The 24,920-nt window shown below is 44.7% G+C and overlaps 4 long non-coding RNA genes across 7 annotated transcripts in view; 2 read left to right on the top strand and 2 right to left on the bottom strand.

The window, feature by feature from the left end:
* LOC109260859 (uncharacterized) overlaps positions 1-6,434 on the top strand; it is a 72,946-nt gene extending 66,512 nt beyond the window's left edge. The window contains exons 4-5 of the long non-coding RNA XR_008421501.1: positions 5,729-5,816; positions 6,172-6,434. This is a non-coding gene — a long non-coding RNA (uncharacterized LOC109260859). The remainder of the gene's footprint in view (positions 1-5,728; positions 5,817-6,171) is intronic.
* A 661-nt stretch (positions 6,435-7,095) lies between these two features.
* Positions 7,096-13,887, bottom strand: LOC128776464 (uncharacterized). Of its 2 annotated transcripts, XR_008421496.1 has the most exons (5): positions 13,797-13,887; positions 11,065-11,218; positions 9,481-9,587; positions 8,725-8,880; positions 7,096-7,282 (listed from the first exon to the last, which is right to left on the bottom strand). It is a non-coding gene; the product is annotated as an uncharacterized LOC128776464 (long non-coding RNA). The 2 variants fall into 2 exon arrangements; XR_008421495.1 differs by lacking the exon at positions 9,481-9,587.
* Positions 9,884-14,964, top strand: LOC109261581 (uncharacterized). 2 transcript variants are annotated; one of them, XR_008421500.1, is made up of 3 exons: positions 9,884-10,076; positions 10,861-11,019; positions 14,687-14,964. It is a non-coding gene; the product is annotated as an uncharacterized LOC109261581 (long non-coding RNA). The 2 variants fall into 2 exon arrangements; XR_008421499.1 differs by lacking the exon at positions 9,884-10,076 and having other exon boundaries at positions 10,250-11,019.
* LOC128776465 (uncharacterized) overlaps positions 13,970-24,920 on the bottom strand; it is a 26,679-nt gene continuing 15,728 nt past the window's right edge. The window contains exons 2-4 of one of the 2 annotated variants that reach the window (XR_008421497.1): positions 17,582-17,720; positions 15,278-15,334; positions 13,970-14,362 (exon numbers count right to left, since the gene is read on the bottom strand). This is a non-coding gene — a long non-coding RNA (uncharacterized LOC128776465). The remainder of the gene's footprint in view (positions 14,363-15,277; positions 15,335-17,581; positions 17,721-24,920) is intronic. The other variant, XR_008421498.1, reaches the window with a different exon arrangement.

The raw sequence follows: 24,920 nt of genomic DNA, 5'->3' as shown, positions 1-24,920 counted from the left end.
GGGGTGTGCAGAGCAGGGTAATGGCGCCACGCAGCTCCTCTGTCCTAGCTCTTTGTCCCCTCATTGTGAACACTGCTTCACAGGGATGCTCTCCACGATGAGTGTATAATCTCCCCCAGTGTGTGCACCAGGTGTTGTACAGATCACTGTTTCAATGCCATCTGCCTGCAAGTTGTTTGCGCTTTCTCTTCAGGAGTAGGCCAGTGCCCTCATGGCTGTATCCCAGCCAAGACTGCTAACCTTTGAAACTCCACATTCTCAGGGTGCCTGGATGGCTTAGTTAAGTGTCTGACTCTTGATCCTGGCTCAGATCATGACCTCTTGGTTGTGGGATTCTCTCTTTCCCTGTTGTCTTGCCCCTCTTTTGCATGTGCTCCCTGTCTCTAACTTGAATAAACTTAAAAAAAAAAATAGTGGCATGGAATACCTTATTTAGGCAAGACTGCCTCTCTGAGGGGAACGGCAGGGATCTATCAGTTAAATTTCCAGCACTGACTAGGAAATTCTTTGCTGACTGGTTAAAGGTTACATTCCTGCAGGAATGAAATTAGGTTTAGTGACATGTGGCCTTACCGTAAGTAACTCCATGATGGGCCTGTGATTTTTCTTAACATTCCAAACCCAAATTTTTACACATACATTTTTTTCATTAAATGTATAGCCCTAAATAATATTTTAGGCATCTACTGCCGGCCCAAAGATCATATCCTGTGAAACTGTGACCATCTTCTAATCATAGGTAAAGATCGACTCTGTGGCTCTAAGATCTTTGTGGCTCTAATTTACTTTGATCTATGTTACTAAGATCTTTGTGAGTATGGGTTACTGCTGACCTTTTGAAGTCTTTGACGCAGGGACCCCCAGCCAGGTTGCTGACCCATCACTTAGGCACAGAAGCACCCTTTCCAAGTCACCCCGCCCTAAAGCGTTGTCTTTCCCTCTTGTACTTCTGGGACTTACCCTTTGGCAAGTCACATATCCTCATGCAAACATGTCAGTGTGGACCAGAGAAAGCTGCTTGCCTGTGACTCCCCCTTCATGGTCACATCTTATCCTTCTGAAACCCTTTGAACTCCCTATCATTCTTCCAGTCTTTGAATATCTCTTCGATTTGGAAATATTTGATTCTCTTGTATTCCTGCTAAAAATATACGTGAAAATAGTAAAGCAAGGGTTCTTTACAATAAGTGAGCCAGTCACAATGCTTCATCTGGCCGCGTGTATGTTTTTATTTTTGACGATGTTCAGGCATGATGTGACGTACATCCTGTAAAATCTGAGTATCATTCATTATCTAGCATAACCACCTTTATGGAAAGCCATTCAATGACATGCTCGTTCAAGATCAGAAAAACATTTACATACCACATAATAGAGTGGTATATACATACGTTATTATCTTAAAATATGTAAAGTAGATGTTTCTATGAAGTGTTTATCATGCATTCAGTTTTCTGTACCATGAATGCTATTATTTAAATTAAACAATAGTAAGAACAAGAATAGGTACATGTACATCACTAGTAACTAATACTGGAACTGGTTATGTAATCTTATGTGTAGAAAAACCATGATTACTAATAATCTATTCTTTCATGATGGGTTTCTAGTTACCAAAAAAAATTGGGAGCATAATACTGAGTATCCACATACATCAGACTGTTTTCTCACTATTGATGTCATAATGGTTGGTACATGATCACAATCAATGTATCAAAGAGATATGGTAGTATGAAGTGAAGTTTATATTTGTATTCAGATTGCTTCGGTTTTAACCTCTCCTAGCCCAGACTCATCCCAGCTGGCACATTACAGTCATCCTGTCTCCTTAGGCTCCACTTGGCCATGACAATTTTTAGATTTTTCCATATTTTTCATAAGGTGCAAAGTTTTGAGGGTACGTTTGTAGAATGTATTTTGTAGAATGATCCTTGGTTGGGATATGTCTAACGTTTGTTCAAATGCTTAAGCCAGATTTTTTGTGTTTTGGAGCAGAAGATCCAGAGGCATAGTGCCATCCATAATTATCACTTCACATAAAGATTGTTTACTCTGAAGATTGGGGTCTTTTTTGGTTCCATACAAATTTTAGGACTGTTGTCGTTCTGTGAAAACTGCTGTCGGTAATTTGATGGAAATTGCACTAATTCTGTCAATTGCTTTGGGAAGTATAGACATTTTCACTATATTTGTACTTCTGATCCGTGAGTATGGAATGTCCTTCCATTTCTTTGTGTCATCTTGAATTTCTTTCATCACTGTTTTATACTTTTCTGAGTATAGGTCGCTCACCACTTTGGTTAGATTTATAGATATCTTATTTTTGTTGTATGACTGTAAATGGGACTGTTTTCTTAATGTCTCTTTCTACTGCTTCTGTATGGTCTACAAATGCAACAGATTTCTGTACAATGATTTTGCATCCTGTGACATTGCTGAATTCATTTATCAGTTCTAGCAGTTATTGGGTGGACTCTTTAGGGTTTTCTATATATAGTGTCATGTAATCTGCAAATAGTTTCATTTTGTTTGTCTGCTGGCTGTGGCTAGGACTTCCAGTAATTTGTTTACTAAAAGTGGTATGAGGGGCGCCTGGGTGGCGCAGTCGGTTAAGCGTCCGACTTCAGCCAGGTCACGATCTCGCGGTCCGTGAGTTCGAGCCCCGCGTCAGGCTCTGGGCTGATGGCTTGGAGCCTGGAGCCTGTTTCTGATTCTGTGTCTCCCTCTCTCTCTGCCCCTCCCCCGTTCATGCTCTGTCTCTCTCTGTCCCAAAAATAAAATAAAAAATTAAAAAAAAAAATAAAATAAAAGTGGTATGAATAAACATCCTTGTCTTCTTCCTGACCTTACAGGAAAAGCTCTCAGATTTTCCCCATTAAGGTTGATTATAACTGCAGGGTTTTCATAGATAACCTTTATGATGTTAATGTATGTTTCCTGTAAACCTACTTTAGGGGGTTACATGCATGAACGGATGTTGTACTTTGTCAAATGTTCCTTTCTGCATGTATTGAAATGACTGTATGCTTCTTTTCTTTTAACGTTTACTAATTTTTTTTTTTAAATTTTTTTTTTCCAACGTTTTTTATTTATTTTTGGGACAGAGAGAGACAGAGCATGAACGGGGGAGGGGCAGAGAGAGAGGGAGACACAGAATCGGAAACAGGCTCCAGGCTCCGAGCCATCAGCCCAGCGCCTGACGTGGGGCTCAGAGCCTGACGCGGGGCTCGAACTCACGGACCATGAGATCGTGACCTGGCTGAAGTCGGACGCTTAACCGACTGCGCCACCCAGGCGCCCCTAACGTTTACTAATTTTGAGAGAGAGTGTGAGCAGGGAGGGGCAGAGAGAGAGGGAGACATAGAATTCGAAGGAGGCTCTTGGATCTGAGCTTTCAGCACAGAGTCTGACGCAGGACTTGAACTCAGGAATCATGAAGTTATGACCTGAGCTGATTTCAGACTGTTAAAGGATCAGCCACCCGGATTTCCTGATCATCTGGTTCTTATCCTTTCTCCTGTTGATGTATTGTATCATATTGTTTGATTTGCGAATATTGAACCACCTTTGTAGCTTGGGAATAAATCCCATTTAATTGTGGGATATATTTACAGTTGTTATATCTTCTTTTGGGATTGTACCATTTACTGTTATATACTGTCCTCCTTTGTCTCTTGTTATGTACTTTTTTGAGTGTATTTTTTCTGATACAAATATTGCCACCCCAGCTTTCTTTTGACATTCATTTGTGTGATGTTTCTCTATCCTATCATTCTTGAGGTGTAAAGTGGGTCACTTGTAGGCATCAGAATCTGTTTTGTTTTGTCATCCATTCTTAGACCCTACCTCTCTAGACTGGAGCATTCACTCCATTTCCCTTCAAAATTGATTGCTATGTATATATGTATTGCCATTTTATTGCCTGTTTTGTTGTGGTTTCTAATGATTTTCTCTGATCCTTTCTTGCCTTTGTTTCATGTATTGCTTATTTTCTTTAGTGATACATTTTGATTTCTTTATTCTTAGCATAGTTATGACTGGTTTTAGGATATGGCTACTGTTAGGTGTTTATATAACCTCTTCTGCATTTAGCAGTTTGTATTAAGTTGATGGTCATTTACCTTTGAACCCATTACTTTCTCCTCCCTAGGTTTTTGGCAGATGTTATTATATTTCAGACCCATTTCTCTGAGTATTTTAACTGATTTTTTCCAGAAATGTTCATTTTTTACTTGAACTTGTCTTCTACCTCTATACTGTCACTGTTGGTCTCTCATTTCCACTCAAAGAATCCCTCTTAATATTTCTTGCAGGACTGGTTTAGTGGTACAAACTCCTTTAGTTTTTCTTTGTGAAAGTCTGTGTCTCCTTCATCCTGAAAGATAGCCTTGCTGAATAGAGTATTCTTGGCTGCTGATTTTTCCATTCAGCACTTTGAATATGTGATGTCACTCTGGCTTGCCAAGTTTCTTTTCAGAAATATGTAGCTAGCCTCATGGGTCTTCCCTTCTAAGTTAAGGACTGTTTTGCTGCTTTTATGAGTTTTTCTTTACTCTCACCCTAATTTGTAAGTTTCCTTACAATAGGTTTGTGTGTTGGCCTGATTTTGATGGGAGTTCTCTAGTCTCCTGGATGTGGATGTTTGTTTTCCTCCCCCAATTAGGGAAGTTTTCAGCTATTGTTTCCTCAAATAAATTTTCTTCCCCATTTTCTCTTCCTTCTGGGACTCCTACAATATGAATACTATTATCTTTCCTGTAGTTACTGAGTTCCCTTAGTCTCGTCTCACGTTGCGGAATTCTGTTCTCTCTCTTTGGTTCAGTGTGATTAATTTCCATCACTCAGTCTTCGAGGTCACTAGTTTGTTCGGCTGCTTCTTCCTTCCCTCTGTTCATTCCAGCAAGCATGTTTCTCCTTTATTGTGTCCTCAGTGTGTAACTATGTTATATCTTACCTCTGTCAGGGGTCTCACTCTTCTACTCATTCCACAACTCCAGTGAGTATCCTTATGATCATTGCTTTAAATTCTGTATCAGGTATGTTACTTATATGTCTTTGGCTTAGATCTCTGGCTGTGGCTTTGACTAGGTCTTTCACTGTGGATAAACATCTCTGTGTGTCCATTTTGTCTGTCTCTCTGGCTCTATTTCTCTGTGTTAGGAAAGTCAGCTGTGCCTTCTGATCTTGAAATTAATGCCGTTATGAAGAAGAGGTCCTGGAGTCCTCAGCAGTGCACATCTCCGTTTATAGACGGAGATATGCGTCCTCCTGGACCTTCAGGAGGATATCGTATGGGTATTGCTCACTCCCTGCTGTTGTGTCTGGGTTACTTTTCCTTTCAGTGCGGAGGTCTGCACTGAATGCGTGCCTGTTGTGGGCTGTGCTTGCTGTCAGTGGTGTCAGTGGGAGCCAGGCAGGCCAGCTGAGTCAAGAATCAAGAATCAGCATGAATACATGTGTCTCCTGTGGCCTAAGCATTGTGTGAAATGCCATGTATACGTTGCCTCTCTACACAGGCAGGGACCTGGCTGTCACTCATCCTCCTGGATCACCCAGTGCTGGGTCAGCTGACCTCCAAAGCCCAGGATCTAAACTCAAGGGAATTCAGCCCCCCTGGGTTTTAATGCCCAATGTTATGGAGATTAGTCTTCCCTGGTGTGAGGGCTCACTTTTTCTGCCCCTTCTGCAGGCAGCCAGACTCCACCTTTCTGATGCAGCTTCTATTTAGGTGTGGAGTTTGTTCTGCCAGTCTTTGGATCGTTCTCTGGTTCATGGACTTGGATGTGGATGTTATGCAGTTGAAAACATGGGACAGTGTGAGCTCAGGGTCTGCTTAGTCTGCTATTAATTTTTTAAGTGTCTTATTGTTTTGGATTTTTGAGACATGGGCAGACAGACTCATCTCACCCATGCACTTCAGGATTTGAAAGGAACGTTCCCACATTTGCTTCTAGTATTTTGTGCTTTGAAACTCTCTTTAATGAGGTATAATTTACATATAACAAAGAGCCTCAAATTAAAGGGTATAATTTGATGAGAATTGATCTCATGGATACAGCACCATGAAGTCACATGCTTTCTCTCTAAACCTTAAATCATGATCCCTTTGTGTCTAGAGCTAATGTTGCTTTTGGAGTAAGGACTTTTTTTTTTTTTTTTTTACATTTTCAGATATTGCCCAGGTGTCTGAAGGCCTGCACTAGGGTACCTACCTCCTTTTCTGATAGACTGTATTCCCGAAAGTATTGCAGTCATTCTACCTTTGGACTTTATCCTGTGTTGTATCTTTCAGTCTGTTCACTTAATTTTGTTGGAGTACTTTAATGCTGAGGGATGCATAATTGGATTGATTTTCACTAAATGGTACGAGCTGCAGTTCCAATCATGACAGAAAGCACGTCCTTCCTGTGTTAGGTACTCAAGAGCAAGGCAGATACCCTGGGCACTTGAGCTGAGTATGTGTCATTCTGTCTTTTTGCCAGCCCTCTTCCCTTCCCTGGGAGACAAGCGTCTCATTTTGGTCACACAGAAATGTAGGTGAAGTCAGCAGAGAAGGGTCCCTTCTCTTCTCTTTCCTTTGTCTCTCAACCTCCCTGTTGCTGCCTTCTGCCTGTCCCTTTCCCTGACTCAATCCCCCAGGCCCACTGCTCCACTCCAGCCATGATCAGGGTGTCCTCCAGCTGCTGTCCTTCTGCTCTGGCCATCGCTCAGTGAGGAAACTGCAGGATGATTATGTAGTCCATGGGTCTGATCAAGAAATCTCTGCTCCTCAGAGTCCTCCTACACGTGGTGCTGTCTGTGGACACCTGGCATCCTGGGCATGGGTCTGACCCTCACTCCTCTACCACAGTCACTGCTGGTCCCTCATCCTTCTCCACCATTAGATCTCAGCCATTTCCTAAGGACAGATACCTATCTGACCCGAAGGCATCATGAACTCAGGGAATATTTCCAAAATAAATGAGCATAAGCACCTAGATATAGGAAGGTCCCATCACCCCAGAAAATTCCCTCCACCATTTCCGGTACTTTGTTACCTGTGTGTACAGGAACCCCACTGTGTGCACCAATGGGGAGTGAGAATAGATGGTCCTAGAAGCAGACGCTGACACAGAGACATAACGATGAAAGGTGGATTAGGGGACAGTAGGAAGGACAAAGTGGAGGGGACAGGATGGGCATGGAAAGCATTCAGGTAGATCTGACACATTCTTAAAATGTATATACAAACATGATAGTCTGTCACCATGCACAGTCCTCTTCAAATTTCAAAAGAGTTGTCCTACAAGGCAAAGAGATTTGGGTTTATTGCCCTGTGATCTTATGTTTTCCTACATGCATTCTGTCTTCTGTAGTTTATCTGTGGCTGTGGCCTCAGATGAACACTGTAGTGTGTGGCTGCATCTGTGAGATTATGTGTAATAGAAAATGATTGTCTTCAGATCTAGGTCTCTGAATGTACACATTCTCATAATTAGATTTCTTTCACTGTGTGGCAGGGCCCGAATTCTAATAGAAAAACGAGGGACATTGTCTTATTTTTTAAAACCGTGATTCCCACTCCCTGGGCTGAGTTGTTAACAGTCCTAGTTTAATGAACTCCTGTGACCATCTTTTTTGGAGGATCATTGTGTGGAGATATCTTAACTGAAACTGTGAGAAGCGTGTTCCCAGAGATTTTGCAGATGCTTTATACACTGAATGTCTTCTTTTTCTCTTGTTCTTAGAAACAAATATTACCCCTGTTTTCAGAGATAACACAGCTGAGGCTCTGTGTAGGTCCCACTGAGAACTGTTATTAGGGCTGAGACAGCAGGAACACAGGCAAAGCCTCAGGATATTGTGAGAGAAGTTTGAGGAGATGCAAAGCTGTAGTCAGGGTGATGACAGGAGTCCAGCAGGGGTGGCATCTGGCCAGCCCTGAATTGTAGGATGACTCAGCTGATCTAGAACCTGTCTCCACTTTTAGTCTCACTGAGGGATATGAACTTGGGCATACAGCATTTTCATAAGAACAAGTTAAATTCCCCATATCTCCAGGGCTCTTTTCCCCCCACAAATATGTAGAACCTTCAGGAAAATCCAGGGAGACAAGAATCTTTTTAGGTGATTACCTGCGTGCACTTTGGCAACACACTGACATTTTGGAGATGAACAGTGCATTGTGCACTGAGAGCGGTCCCACATAGCAGCTCCGTATGGACCTCACACTCCCTGCTCAGGCTGTGGCCAGGAATGACTTCCAGCTGCATCTCACTGACCCCCAACACCCTCCCCTCTGCACCTCCTCAAACTCTGCTTATTGTGCTCAACTTCCCTTCTATTCCTGTATGATTCAAGTCTCCCCCGGTTTTGCACTGGATCCTTCACTGGTGTTTCCATCATGGTGATCACAAGGTCTGCATCGTTTAATGAATGTCCCTCTTTCACACAGGACACCTGATGCTCTAAAAGTTAGAGAACCCAACACATTGTGTCTCCAACATACGCACCAGTACTGCTGATACATCTGCTTTTGTGTAAAAACTCCTCTTTCATTTGACAAGAGAAACGTATAGCTCACTGTATTACAGGGACATGACACTGCCCATTGTATGTATGTCCTGAGAAACTTGAGATATGCTACAGTGTCCTCAGGCAGTTTGTAGTTGGATTGCCAAGACTCACAACCATCTCTACATCATTGCCACAAAGTCAATCATGAAGAAGATGAATATACTTTACCAGCCACTCATCCAGTTCAGGTCATCTTAACAAATAGAGTAGGTGGAGGAGGGGGATGTGGCCTATAGCCCATGGCTGGTGGTGAAGGGTGGTCCACAGGGTACAGCCTGCAAGGCAATCCTGGGAAAGGACCAGGACTCTTGCATACAAAATAGCCTGTGGAAAAGAAATGAGAGGTATGTTCATAGGACAGAACCGAGCACCAACACCAGCAAAAAGCGGAAACCCAAAGCAGCAGTGCTCATATCCTACTAGCTTCCCCACCACCAGGTTCCAAGAGGGCAGAATCAGTGCCAAAATCTCTACCCATACTTTGGGTTCCACTTACAGCTTTGGGGTGGGAAGAGGATGTGATTGGGGTAAACTAATGTCCCCACATGTCTGGAAACATAGAAACAGCAAGCGTCCTTTTCCTAGAAGATTTATAGGCTGAATACTAAATTAACAAAGTAGCATATTCCAGATAGGAAGTCAACTATGTCCAGGATCACACTCCACCCTTCATCCCCTCCACCACAGAGGCTGTTTATTGTGTATGTGAAGAACTACAGAATGAGAAGGAATGACAAAGCCAGTGTCCACACATGGAATCATAGCCCTCGTGGCTCAAAGTTCTGCCTCTAAGCCCCTGCCTGTGTCCAAACTACTGTCCCGACAATGGGATCTCCTCCTCTCTGGAAGTGCTATCCATGGGCACAGTGAGGGCCTGTAGAGGACCTGGGAAAGCATGCTCTTAGAGAAACAGGTAGCCTATACATGTTAGTTGGGTTCAGCTAATTTATTTGAATTCAGAGGTACTTCTCAGCTTAAGTGCAGTACACTTTGCAGGGTAATTGTGTCCTCTGGAAAAATGAGCTGAAATTCTAAAAGACAAAATTAACACAAATGCACTTTGATGTCTGGTGTAAGTTTCCATGTTTTAGCTGTACCTGTGACACAGGACACGAGAGACTGTGCTCATGTGAACACAAGTGAAGGACACCGTGGGGACTTGACACACAGGTAATTTTGGATTTTTTCTCTTCACAACTTAAGTTTCAGTGCATGTTTTCTATGGCAAATATGCCACCTCTTATAGTTCAGATATTTGTGCCCAGGGCACACCTGAAGGGACTCTGGACAGCATGTTTACCAAAATGCTGATGGGTATGAAATTTACTTTGTCTAAGACCATTGTAAATGACACATACAAAAATATAAGTTGGAGTGAAGGCAGTTTGCATTTTCAAATTGTAAGGATACCCACAGATTTTTCTGAGCACGTTAAAACCCTCAATAGAAGGAAACAGGAGAGGAAGAAACAGCAAGAGCAATGATTCCACATTGAGGAGATCCACAAAGAATGAGGCAAGGTAGGAGACTTCCAAGTGGAGTGTGGTGTCATCCTCCTTGATTTATTCCAGGAACACATTGGAAAAGCCCTATGGTTCTCACCCTTAAGCACGCTTAGCTTCCAAAGTTACCACAAAGAGATGCCAGCTGGAAAATAGGGAATCCCATAGACTCGGTGGTAAAGGTTTTGCATTTGGGAAAAAAAAACAAAAACAGCAGACAGGCCATACTTCACACAAACCAGAGACAATGGCAGGAGAGTGTCCTGTACAGAAAGATGTGGCTGTCCGTAAAGACTTAGAACTGAAAATGGCCACAGTATTTACTTTGTGCTTCTTGGTAGTTTTGGTAGAGCCAGTGTCGATGTCACTCTTGGTTGTGACACCTACTTCTGGACCTGCAAAAAGCTCTAGAAGGGATGGAGGTTTATTCTGACTTGAGTAGACTGTTTGGAGGTCAAAAACAAAACAAAAAACCCTCCCCTCATACTTCCTTCAACTTAAACTCTTTGTCCCAGTGAGATCCCAAATTACATGCACAGGGTGTCCCACATGCCTCCGGTGATACCCAAAAAGAACTTGAAGAACCATCCCTTATAACTTGATGAAGACTCCTAAAAGCCCTGATTCAGATGTATTCATCACTCATAGAACAACTATGGATGGCTGTGAGCACAACTAGATGGACGTACGTTACATTGTGCCTCATGCCTCACAGATCCCAGCAAGTGGACTGTGTACAGGGCATTTCTGCTGAAGCGCTATGTCTGCTTTTCTGCATACGGCCCCATTCCTTTTCCACAAGAGATGCCTGTACCAACCCATGGTGGGGGAAAGGACAAAGATGAGATCCTGAGCAACTTGAGGAATATGGTAATGGCAGCAGACACATTCCCCTTGCATCACAATGGTCTGTGGTACCGCCTCTGCACCTTGGCCCAAGACCTAACAGCAACAAAATAAGGTGAGTGTGTTTTAGAGTCAAGTCCTAGTGCTTAGATCATCTTACCAAGTGTTGCAGGTGGAGGGGTTCTGGGTGGCCTCAGGGCCACTAAGGTTCAGGAGGTGGACGTGCCTAATAGTCCATGGGGGCGGGGCATGTCTAGGGTAGGGCATACAGAATCATCCAGTTAACGGAGGAGGTCCCCAGGATCCAGACTGCCCTGCAGAACAGAGGTGACAGTTACATCCATATGCCAGACAAGAGAACAAATACCAAAAGCAGCTGTAACCCAGAGAAGAAGGTGTCAGCACCTGCCACCTCTCTACCACCAGGATCCAAGAGAGTAGCATCAGTACCTGAAAAGTCTGTCCCTGCCACTGGATACCACCAACAGCTTGGGGTAGTAGATGCAAGAGGTTAACCTATTGCCACCACACATCATTGCCCATGTCTGCGGAAGTAAAATGGCAAGGGTCCTGTCCTAGAGGGTTAACAGAAGTAATTACAGATTAATGAAGTAGCATTCTCCCGACAGGCAGCCATCGATGTCCAGGTTCACCCTGCATCCCTCCTCTACGGCGACTCCAGATGCTCTGCTTTTGCTATATTAAGAACACACAAAAAAAAAATGATTGGGAATGAACGACTCATGTTCTGCTCATGGAATCACAGCCACTCCTGGCAAAACGTTCTGCGGCCGGACCCTCACTGTGCCTCCTCTGGTCCTCTCCCTGAGAAAGGAGTCTTCCCTCTTGAAGTGTTGTCAAAGGCCTCAGAGACCTCTGGGGAGTGGAGGATGCCTGGAACCTTGCAGGGGAATGAGAGTCTTCTGTGAAGAACGAGTTACTTGTGGTGAATGTCTACAAAGTTCAGATGTGTTCATCTTAATTCATAGGGAATTCTGACTTTAAGCATACTAAAGGACACAGAGTAGTTATGTGCAACGGAAAAAAAGAGGGAGAAATTCACATAACAGATTTCATGCAAGTGTTTTGGTATAAAACTGGTATGTGTCATGAGATTATATCAGCTCTAACAGTGACTGGGGACACAACCAGAAACTGCTCATAGAAACACAACTGAAGGACACAGTGTTCAAATTGTTTTTTACCTAAGGTATAGCTGGAGGATTCCAGACAAGTCATTTACCAACAAAGACAGAAAGGTGATGACATTGGCTTTCTCTATGACCACTCTAAATGGCACAGGGCACATAATAAAAAGTTGGAGTCATGATGTCGTTTCTAACAGGTTCATCTCCTAGCCAGAATCAAGAAAAGAAGACACAGCAGCCACACTGTTCCCACAGAGGTGAGGTCTGGAAGGGATCACCCAGGCCGGGAGACCTCTGTTTGGAGTGTGCAGTCATCCTCCTCTCATTATTTCCTGAAACTCATGGAAAAACCTTAAGGTACTCAGTCTCTAAGCGCTTTTGGCTTCTAAACTTACCACAGAAAGCTGACAGACTAAAAATTGAGAAGCCTGTGGGCTCCTGGGTTATGAGTGTGCATTTGGAAAAGAAAGAACAAACAGACATATCACACAACACGCAAAATGAGACAAGGCTGGGGGAGCATGCTGTACATAAAGATGAGGGTTTCCCAAAAGAGTTACAACTGAGAATGGCCCTGGCATTTACCTTGTCCTTGTATGCATTCTTGGTACAGTCAGAGCCGCTGTAACCCACAAAGGTTTCAGCAGTTTCTCGATCTACTAAAGACCCTAGAAGGGACAGAGGTTTATTCTGCTTTCAGAGGACTGTGTGGAATGAAAACAATCCCTCAACTCATTCCTCGAATATCTTAAACTTTTCCCTATGGTCAGGTCCCCAAGGATAAGGGGGAGAACCATCCCCTCACCTTGATAAAGACCTCATGGTGCCCTAGTTCATGTTGTTTCATAATTAATCACATAACTGTGGACAGGCCAGGCAAACTAGCAATTTAGAATTCACCAGTAAAACAGTTTTCTCAGTATACATCATGGGAAATCACGATTCCATTACAGATCAAGAATTAATCTGAGGATGCTTGGATTCAGCATCCAACTCTTAATTTTGGCTCAGGTCACGATCTCACAGCTTGTGAATTCAAGCCCAGCATTGGGTTCCTCACTGACAGTGTGGCGCCTGCTTGGCATTCTGTCTATGCGTCTCTCAAAATAAATAAAATTAACAAAAAAGAATAACATTGAGAATACTGGTTTGGTGTATATCCTCAATGAGTCCTCAAGAAGGGTGCATTTCTTCAGGCTTCAGGCAAATTGTTCAATCTCCCAGCTTATCTACAAGCTGCCTTCCACATGAGAGCAGTTAGTATATAAGGAAAGACTAATTTGACACTATCAAGAAAAGGAAAACTGTCAGAAGTTAGCAGTGAAGCTGCAGAGTTGCACTGATACCATCAGAGGACTAAGCTAAGCTTTATGGAACTTGAAATGAGGGATGTAGGGCTACAGTTCCCAAAACAAACAAAAAGAAAGACTGTTAAAACTAGTGAATAAATGACCTTCTCCTCAAATAAACTAAAGTCTTCGTATTGTGTCCGGGTGGGAAGAAGGTTTCCAGGCTCTTCAGACACCGGGATGTTAGAGGAGGTGGGAGGGTCACGAACTCCACCAGTCACAGGGACAAGTGCCTCACTGTCTGCGGCAGCAGAGGAGAACACCCTTCTGTCACCCCTTCAGACCACCTGCGGTCCTTACTGCTTGTGATTCTTTCCAGACCACACGATGATCACACACAGGAACAGGCTGCACAGCAGAAATTAGACTGCGGCACATCACAACGTGCTCCTTACCTCTCCGTGGAGGGTTCTTGCAGTGATTGGTTTCTGCCTCATGTATCCCTCAGGCAGCCTCTTTGCTTCCATCCCATCCAGTCTTGGATACAGGAAAATAATGGACTTCTATAAGAGTTGCAACACCGCGTCGTCTACTAGACAACAAACAGTGCAGGCGTCATCCCTGGAAACACCCATAAAAACGCAAGTCAAATGACCACACCTGTATTTCAAGTAAGCGACCTCCCTGCCCTGCTCCTCCATCTCCCTGTCCCAGATCTGAGTCTTGATCTGGGGGAGAAAAAACACATCCACCTTCAGTCGGAAGGTGGTGCCACACTGTGCACCAAAGAAAGAGGAGGAAACAAGAAAACACTTACCTAGTTGTCCTGAGCATTCTTCTCATGAACTGCAAGCTGAAAAAGCCAACAATGAAAAGCCCGTGGTCAGGGATTCCAAGGGCCACTACACTCACCCGCGTGAGGTGCTAAGGGTTCAGTATGTCAGGCAGAACTCAGGTTACCTGGTGTCTAAAGGGGAGCTCTGCCTGCTGCAGCTGTTCCCGTGTTTGTTCAATTTGTTGCCTGTGAGTTACAATTGCTCTTGTCAGATAAGGCCCGATATTGGGTATGATTTTAAATAAGCTGCCCACGTTCCCAACAACCTCATATTTGTCCCAGGATACAATTTATTCTTACACATGAAACACTTTGCACATGATTATCAATGACCAGTAGGATCAAAGCTATTGTTACATCTTTTCCTTACTCATTATTCCATGCCTGTAGGGTTCAGAGTTCATAGAATTCCTTCCCATTTTCAATCTTTCCATAACTCATCATGTGACAAGTGTCTGTTATCATAAAGATCTATTCTTCTATAACTTATATCCTCACCATGTTTCCCAGGGTTGCAAAGACGAGGGCCATGAAATGGCACTACCACGTTGATGGGTATGATTCATTGTACGACACACTGCTTTCCTACATATGATGACAATTGACACCACCTCTGAGGAATGTTAGCATGGACAAAGTTTCCACACAGTCTGGCCACTACTTGAGATCTGCAAATGTTTAGAAACTTAATTGTTTTATTCTTTCTAAACTTACCTTTTTTATCTGTTAATACTCTATGCATATGTTGACTTTAAACACTGCACAAAGATTAAAAACCAAAAAGTGAACAGCGGTTTCATGAGCTGCTGGTAATTACTAGCTGAACTCACTTGTACTTGTTTATTTCTTCTGTAGCTATTTTCTTTTTTTTCCTAATGTTTATTTTTGAGACAGAGAGAGAGTGAGCACATGCATGAGCAGGGGAGGGACAGAGAGAGATGTAACAGAATCTGAAACAGGCTCCAGGCTCTGCTCTGTCAGCACAGAGCCTGACACGGGGCTCGAACTCCCGGACTGTGAAATTATGACCTGAGCTGAAGTTGGACGCTTAAACGACTGAGCCACCCAGGCGCCCCTTAAGTAGCTATTTTCAAATTTTACCTGCAGCTGCCAGCTGATTCTTCTTTGCCACCAGTTCACAGTGTCATTTTCAGCTTCCTATGATGGGAAAGATACATACACAGTCAGGAACAAGGTCCAGAGGTTCTCCCTTTTTACCTCCCAGCACTCTTGAAGTCCTATGCAAATATCCCTTCCCCCACTTCTCCCATAAATGCACAGACTGACAACCCAATCAGAGAAATGAAGTGAACACCCCATTTAAGTTCAAGAAAATTCAACTTCTGTCTGCTGCCACGTCTCTACTATTGGAACTGTCTTTCTAGTTCTCGTTTCCTCTCCTTTATCATAAAGTCATCAAATAACATTGTACTTTGTGCCTTCCCAGAGTTGGTCTTTTGTTTGAGATGGTGAAGACTCATTTCATCAGTGAGTGAAAAACCATATCTGACCAACTGTACCCATTAGGATGAAGCAGGGGATCATCACTAGTCTTACACCTCCATGGGGAGCCCTGATTCTCAGTCCAAAAGTTGTACCATGACACAGGCAATCACCTGAAAGACGACCTTCCAGAATATGGTTTCACTAACATTGCAGCTCACTCCCAGACATCGCTAGAGTTCAGGACTGCAACCCCTGCCTCCACCTTCAAAAGGCCAATCTTAGAACAACATCATCTCCTGACGTACAACATGATATGAACTGTCACACAGTTTGGGATTACTTCCAGGAAAGAGATTTCAGGTAGAAAACTCTCAACTTCATGGAGCCAAATCTACTTTAACAAGACTCATTCCATTGATAATGAAGGCAGCAAAAGGCAATGCTTGGCAAGGCTGGGTTGCTGTGTTACCCTCAGACTATTTTCTTTGTGGTGTTGATTGAGATGGTTTCAACTTGACACTTGATGTACTCAATAATCACATGCAAAATTGAAAATCTCTTAGAAAATGACACAAAAGCACTAGACAGAGAAAGGCACATGCATTTCCTTCTGGCCTCTCAGGCAGTCCTTCGGCAAATGCTCGCTGGAGTGGTTGTAATGTAGTGGCTCTGTTGTAAGGGGTTGAAGATAGAGAGGTGGTCAGGGTGCTGCACCCACTCACAGAAAGTGCTTACGAGTTAACAAAAACAAGATGCCAGTGAGACAGAGCAAGCCCTAACCCCAGCCCCAGCTGTGGGAAGGACAAATATAAGGTGAGTCTCCAGGGAAGAGAAGACTTCATTTTCCAACACGAGTGAGGGACTCTAAAGTCCCGCATCTCCTCCTGAGAACAAAAGGAAATACTGTACAAAGGAGGAAACATGTTACTGAATGCACCAAGTGTCTGACAACCCCACAAAGACACACAAGACCAAGATGGAGAAGAAGGAAGCCCAGGACAAAGCCAGCCTGGCAGTTGGACCCAAACTCCCTAGGACTCATCATTGAGGTGGGGGGCATACATTTGAATGGCAAAGAAGCTGAACAACTTTATGGGCACAGACTTAGAAGTAAACAAGTGTAGTTCAGGGGCGGCCAGCAAAGATGAGCCCTAGTGAAGCTGTGGGCTTTGGCCAAGACTCAGAAGAGTTACACTTAAAAAATCAGGGGACAGGAAACAACTTGACTTTCTTAGGGATTGGGCCTGCAGTGAGCAATCTCACTGGCAGAATGGATGCAGGGATCCAGTACTGCTGGTACCCCTACCCACTTTCCAGAAAGCAACTTCCATTGTTTCTGCAGCAAGATAATTCATTTTTTTTCCCCACACATTTTTGACCCATGTCTGGTCCTGAAGAAAAATGACCTAATTGCTGGGTGACAAAACAGTGTGATGCGATTGAAACCTGTAGGACAGTGTAGGTGGATCCAGAGTGGATCCAGGTATTAAAGTTATTAATGATGGTACCTTCCCTCTTCCACCCCCAAAACATGACACAATGTGTGGCAAGCACTTAGGACAGAAAGGAAAATGCAGGTTACATTACAGAAAGCAAGGTAGGAAGGGAAGGTCCAATACTACTGAATGCATTGGGCAAAAATATTCTGGACCCAGTTCCAAAAGAAATACAATTATCTCTACTGGCTGCCATGTTCTCCCATACAATCTGGTCCTTGTGACAGTTCTCACATGAACATCTTACTTTTCTAAATTTTTTTAACGTTTATTCATTTTTTGATAGAGACAGAGTGCGAGTTGTGTAGGGCCAGAGGAAGATATAGAATCCAAAGCAAGCTCCAGGCTCTGAACTGTCAACACAGAGCCCGACATGGGGCTTGAACTCATGGACCGTGAGATCATGACCTGAGCCAAATTTGGACGTTCAACCGACTGAGCCACCCAAGCGCCCCCATGTTACTTTTTTGTAGGCACTTTTCTTTGTTCATAGAATTCTTCCAGGTTATGTGCTTTCTCCTTCAGCTGTTTGACTTTTGCTTCCTTTGTGGCTTTCACAGACCTCAATGCATCACACTTGTCTTCCAGGGCGTTTTTATTTTCTGGAAAAAAAAAGGTGTTTTCTTGATAAACCTGCACATGACCTGAGTCTTGAGTTTGGTGAGACAGAAAAAAGGCAAGAACCACGAAGGCATGAAAGTATTCTTTCCCTTACCAATGCAAAGTCATTGCCATCATATGGGGATTTCTCCCCAACAGAAAATATAACTTCTAGTTGACAGTTATTGGACCTGAAGGCTCTTAGCTCTACATCCTTGAATTCAACATTTGCATCTTGTGGTTAAGACAGATATGAGGAAAGACTTTCACGGAAAACTGATCACACAACAATTTGTACCTCACACAGCAAGATCGTGCATTGCAATCAACAAACACCTTGAGGCATGAATATAACTAGAAGACAAAGATGATGGAAAATAGTTCATGTCTAACAACTCATGGCTTTCTTAGTGGTATACGTATGTATGTATGTATGTATGTATGTATGCATGTATGTTTATCCCCCATTCACGTTGAAAATTTACTATTCAGCATTCAGAGAGAAAGAGACTATTGAGCACCTGGGTGGCTCAGTCAGTTGAGCATCAGATTCTTGATTTTGGGTCAGGTCATGATTGTAGGATCATGTGACCCAGACCTGTGTTGGGCTCCACACTGAGTGTGAATCCTGCTTAAGATTCTCTCTCTTTCCCTCTGCCCCTCTCCCCCACTTGCATGCCCCCTCACTAAAATTTAAAAAAAATCATAAAGCATAATTTAAACATATTTTTTAAAGGGAAAGGATTATACACTTTGGCTATCACCCTCTCTCAACTATATTTGGGTATTTTCTACATATCTTGGAGGGCAAAGTTGAATGATGTGATAATTACCTAGTTGTGAAAATAAAAGATAACTCCTAGTCCTTGAAATAGCAAATCTCATCTTGGCGGTCCTAGTAAAATTCCAACTCATTGGTCAGAGTTTTGGCTCCCAGAGGCCCATTGTCTACTGTGGTAAATGGCAGGCAAATATGCTGTGCTCACTTCACCCAATGAACAAAAACCCTCCAAAGCCAAATTACGGTAAAACTCAGCAGCCAACTCTTAACCACTTCCTGATTCTTCACATTTCTTTCTCTCTCTCTGAGTTTGCAAGGTAGCAAGTGCACTTTGAACGGTGTCATTTAAAATTTCATTAAAGTGGGTGCCTGGGAGGCTCATTCAGTTAAGCATCTGACTTCAGCTCAGGTCGTCATCTCATGGTTTGTGAGTTTGAGCCCTGTGTCAGACTCTGTGCTGACAGCTCAGAGCCTGAGGCCTGCTTCGGATTCTTTGTCTCCCTCTCTCTCTGCCCCTCCCCCGCTCATGCTGTGTCTCTCTCTCTAAAATAAGTAAACATAAATAATTTTATGTTTACTTGTACTCAACAAGTACAAAAAGATAGAGATCATACCGTGCACAGTTTCAGACCCCAATGCTATGAAACTCGAAATCAACCACCAGAAAAAATTTGGAAAGATAACAAATACTTGTAGAATAAAGAACATCCTACTGAACAATGAATAGTGGAATGCAAGCTGCTGCAGCCGCTCTGGAAAACAGTACGGAGGCTCCTCAAAAACCTAAAAAGAGAACTATCCTATGACACAGCAATTGCAATACTAGGCATTTATCTAAGGGACACAGGTGTGCTGTTTTGAAGGGACACATGCACCCCCATGATTATAGCACCACTATCAACAATAGCCAAAGTATGGAAAAAGCCCAAATGTCCATCGATGGATGAATGGATACAGACGTACATACACACACACACACGGTATGTATATGTGTGTGTGTGCGTGTGTGTGTGTATACACATACATACATACACACACCCTGGAATATTACTTAGCCATCAAAAAGAATAAAATCTTGCCATTTGAAACTACATGGATGGAGAGCCTCCTGGGACCTAACACTAACCGTAAACATAACCCTAACCATAACCCTCACCCTACACTTAACCCTATCTAGCACATGAAAAGTAAACCGGATCCACAGCCGCACATGTGCCCTCATTTCAGACCTCCATGGAATTAACAACATTGGTGTCGCTTCAGCCTTAGCAACTTCCCTGTACCGAACACTTACCCTAGCTAAGTGTCTATCCCCATGGAGACCCAATTCCAAAGTCTGACAACAGCACGCACACGGGTTCGAGAATTGGTGCAACAATACCCGGAATTGAACATGGAACATCACCACCATTTCTTTTGCAAGGTGTGATTGCAGCTGCACGACAGGATTCCTGAGGCCTATTCCAAGGGTGGCCCAAACATCTCTCTGGTCTTGGATCTTATGAACTGATACTGACCGGCACGCTCCCTTATGTACTCCACTCAGCTCTTCGGGGAGACAACTGCACTGTTGTGGGTTCAGTGCCTGGAGCCTCCTGGGACCTAAAACTAACGCTACCCATAACCCTAAACATAACCCTCAACTTACACCTAACCCTATCTCTAATTGAACCCTATACTTGACCCCCACCTTCTCTAGGGCCCTCAACACAGCCCTTGAGGGAGATCATTAGACTGGAGTCGCTTCAGCCCTGTCGACTTCCTTGGACTGAACCCTAACCCTAGCTAAGGCTTTCTCCCCATGGGGACCCAATTCTAAAATCTGACAACAGCACCCACAAGGATTCGAGAATCGGTGCAAAAATACTCAGCATGGAACAAGGAACATAACCATGTCATTTCAAAAGCACGACTGCCGTTGCACAAGAGGATTCCTGAGGCCTACCCGAAGGGTGGCCCATACATATGCCTGGCCTTGGAACCCAAAGACTAATCCTGACAGGCACCCTCCCTTGTGTCCTACACTCAGCCCTTCGGGGATACAATTGTTCTGCTGTGCGTTCAGTGCCTGGAGCTTGCTGGGTTAGGACCTAACCCTAACCCTAATTGTAACCCTAATCGTAAACTTCAACCTACACCTAACCCTATCTCTAACCCAAACACTACACTTGACCTGCACACTCGCATGGACACTCAATTCAGCCCTCCAGCGAGATCACGAGACTGGAGTCTCTTCGGCCATGGCCACACCGCTGGAATGAACTCTAACCCTAGCTCTGGCTCTGTATGCATTGGGACCCAATTCCAATATCTGACAACAGCTCTCACACTGGTTCAAGAATTGGTCCAGAAATAGTTGGCATGGAACTTGGAACATCACCATGTCACTTCCAAAGTGCAACTGCAGCTGCACGGGAGGAATCCTGAGGCCTACCCAAAGGGTGGCCCATACATTTGTTTGGTCTTGGAACCCAAATACGAAGACTGACGGGCACCCTCCCTTGTGTACTACACTCAGCTCTTCAGGTTGACACCTGCTCTGTTTGGGGTCAGTGTCTGGAGTCTCATGGGACCTAAACTTAAACCTAACAGTACCCCTAACCATAAATATCACCCTACACCGAACCCTATCTATCTCATTAAGTCTACACCAGACCCACAGCTGCGCATGTGCCCTGACTTCAGAGCTCCATGGAATTCACAACACTGGAGTTGCTTTGGCCCTGGTGACATTCCTGGACCAAACCCTAAGCCTATATAAGTGTCTCTCCCATGGGGAAACAAGTCCAAAATCTGATAATAGCACACACAAGGTTCGAAAACAGGTGTAGAAATACTTGGCATGGAATATATATCATCACCATGTTATTTCCAAACCATAACCCTAACTGTACCCCTAACAATTACCCTCACCCTACACCTACCCCTATATCTAACCCTACCCTACATTGAACCACACCCTCGCATGTGCCTCAATTCAGCCCTCGAGGGAGATCACGAAAATGGAGTTGCTTCAGGACTGGCAACTTCCCTGGACCAAACCCTAATGCTAGCTAAGGCTCGGGGACCCAATTCCAAAGTCTGACAACAGTACACAAATGGGCTCGAGAATCAGTGCAGAAATACTTGGCATGGAACGTGGAACATCACCATGTCATTTCCAAAGCGCGACTGCAGCTGCACGAGAAGCTTCCTGAGTCCTACACGAAGGGTGACACATACATTTCTCTGGCTTTGGAAAACAAAGGCTAATCCTGACCGGCACCCTCCCTTGTGTACTCCACTCAGCCCCTCGGGTTAACACCAGCTCTGCTATGGGATCAGTGTCTGGTGTCTTCTGAGACCTAAAACTAACCCTAATCCTAAACATAATCCTTACCCTACACCTAACCCGATCAACCTCAATAAGCTACACCAGACCCATAGCCACGCACGTACCCTCACTTCAGCCCCCCATGGAATTCACAACACTGCTATGGCTTCTGCCATGGTGACGCCCCTGGACCGAAACCTAACCCTAACTGAGGCTCTGTCCCCATGGGGCCCAATTCCAAAGTCTGACAAGAGCACGCACATAGGTTCGAGTATCAGTGCAGAAATACTTGACATGGAACATGGAACATGGAACATCACTATGTCATTTTCAAGGCGGAACTGCAGCTGAACGAGAGGATTCCTGAGGCCTATATGAAGCTTGCCCAATATTTGTTTGGCATTGGAAACCAAAGACTAATCCTGACTGACACCTTCCTTTGTGTACTCCACTCAGCCCATCGGGGAGACAACTGCTCTGAGGTGGGGTCAGTGCCTAGACATTCCTGGGACCTAACCCTAGCCCTAACGTAACCCTAACCATAACCTTCACCCTACACCTAACCCTAATATTAACCCAAATCCTACACTTGACCCGAACTGTCGCATGGGCCCTCAATTCAGTCCTCGAGGAAGATCACGAAACTGGAGTCGATTCACTCCTGCTGACTTCCCTGGACCTAACACAAACCCTAGGTAAGGCTCTCTCCCCGTCAGAACCCAATTCCAAGTCTGACAACAGTATGCACACGGTTTCGAGAATCTGTACACAAATACTCGACATGGAATGTGGAACATCACTATTTCATTTCAAGCGTGACTGCAGCTGCACGAGACGAATCCTGAGGCCTACCTGAAGGGTGACCCTTACATTTGTCTGGCCTTGGAACCCAAAGACTAGTCCTGACTGACACCCTCCCTTGGGGACACCACTCACCCCTTCGTGGAGACAACACCACTGTTGTGGGTTCAGTGCCTAGAGCCTCCTGAGACCTAACCCTAACCCTAATCATAACCCTAAACACAACCTTCACCCTACACCTAACCCTATCTAGCACACTAACTCTAAACCAGATTCACAGCCGCGTATGTGCCCTCACTTCAGCCCTCCATGGAATTCAAAACACTGGTGTCACTTCAGACTTGGCGACTTCCCTATACTGAACCCTGACCCTAGCTAAGTGTCTATCCCCATGGGGACTCATTTACAAAGTCTGACATCAGCACATACATGGGATCGAGAATCGGTGCATAAATACTAGGCATGAAACGTGGAACATCACCATGTCATATGCAAAGCACGACAGCAGCTGCACGAGAAGAATCCTGAGGCCTAACCGAAGGGTGGGCCATATGTATGCCTGGCTTTGGAACCCAAAGATTAATGCTAACGAAAACCCTCCCTTCTGTACTGCACTCAGGCCTTCAGGAAGACAACTGCTTTGCTGCAGAGTCACTGCCTTCACTCACCTGGGACCTAACCCTAACGGTGAACCGAAACATAACCCTCACCCTAAACCTAACTGTATCTAGCACACTAACTCTGCAGCAGACTCACAGCCACACATTAGCCCTCCATTGAATTCACAACAGTGGTGTTGTTTCAGCCTGGCGACAACCCTGGATGGAACCACACCCTAGCTAAGGCTCTTACCCATGGGCACCCAAAACCAAAGTCTGACAACACCACACTCCTGGGGTCCAGAAGCAGTGCAGGATCATTCTGGATAGAACCTGGAACCTCAGCATGTTTTTTCTCAGGCCCGGCTGCAGCTTTCCGAAAGGATTGCTGAGGCCTACACGACCAATGGTCCATACAGTTGTCTGGAATTGGAACGGAAATACTAAAAATGACCAGCATCCTCCCATGTGCCCTCAACCCAGCCCTTCGTGGAGACAACTGCACTGCTGTGGACTGAGTGCCAGGAGCTTCCTGGGACCTAACACTATTCCTAACCAGAACCCTCAACCGAAACCTAATGCTACACTTGACCCGCACCGTCACATGGGCCCTCACTTCAGCCCTCGAGGGAGATCACGTGACTTGAGTCGCTTTGCATCTGGGGACATCCCTGGACCGAACCCTAACCCTAGCTAGGGCTCTCTCCCCATGGGGACCCACCAACGTCTCGCAACAGCATGTGCTTGGGGGCCAGAAGCTATGTAGGATCATTCGGCATAGAAACTGGAACATCACCGAGTCATTTCCAAGGCCTGAGTACAGGTGCACAAGAGAATTCCTGAGTCCTAACTGATGAGTGGTCCATAGAATTGTATGGTCTGGGACCCAAAGACTAATCCTGAGCGGCACCCTCCCTTGTGCCCTCAACTCAACCTTTCAGGGAAACAACTGCTCTGCTGTGGGTTCAGTGTAGGGAGAATCCTGGGACCTAACCCTAACCCTAACCAGAACCCTTAACAGAAACCTAACGGTATCTCGAACCCAAACCCATGACTCACACCGTTGCATGGACCCTCAATTCAGCCATTGAGGGAGATCACGAGACTGGAGTCGCTTTGGCCCTGGTGTTGTCTCTGGACCGAACCTTAACACTAGTTAAGGCTCTCTCCCCATAAGGACCCAATACCAAAGTGACAACACCACACGCCTATGGTCCAAAAGCAGTGCAGGATCACTCAGCATAGAATCTGGAACATCACCATGTCATTTCCAAGGCCCGGTGGCAGCTGTCCAAGAGTATTCCTGAGGCCTACCCGAACACTGGCCCACAGTGTTGTCTGGCCTTGGAATCCAAAGACTCATCCTGAGGGCACCCTCCCTTGTGCACTCAATTCAGCCCTTCAGGGAGTCAATTGCACTGCTGTGGCTTCAGCGCCTGGAGCCTGTTGGGACCTAATGCTAACCAGAACTCTCAAGCAAAACCTAACCCTAACTTGAAAACTAACCCTACATTGAGCACACCGTCACATGGGCTCTCACTTCAGCCCTCGAGGGAGATCACAAGACTGGAGTGGCTTTGGCCCTGGCGACGTCCCTAGACCGAAACCTATCACAAGCTAAGATTCTTTCCCAGTGGGGACCTCATACCAAAGTCTGACAACCCCAAGCGCCTGGGGTGCAGAAATGGTGCAGGATCACTCAACATAT

Source organism: Panthera pardus, unplaced genomic scaffold (genome assembly GCF_024362965.1).
Source record: "Panthera pardus isolate Hobbes unplaced genomic scaffold, ASM2436296v1 HiC_scaffold_13, whole genome shotgun sequence".
Lineage (NCBI taxonomy): Eukaryota > Metazoa > Chordata > Mammalia > Carnivora > Felidae > Panthera > Panthera pardus.
This window is presented reverse-complemented; position numbering and strand designations above follow the sequence as displayed.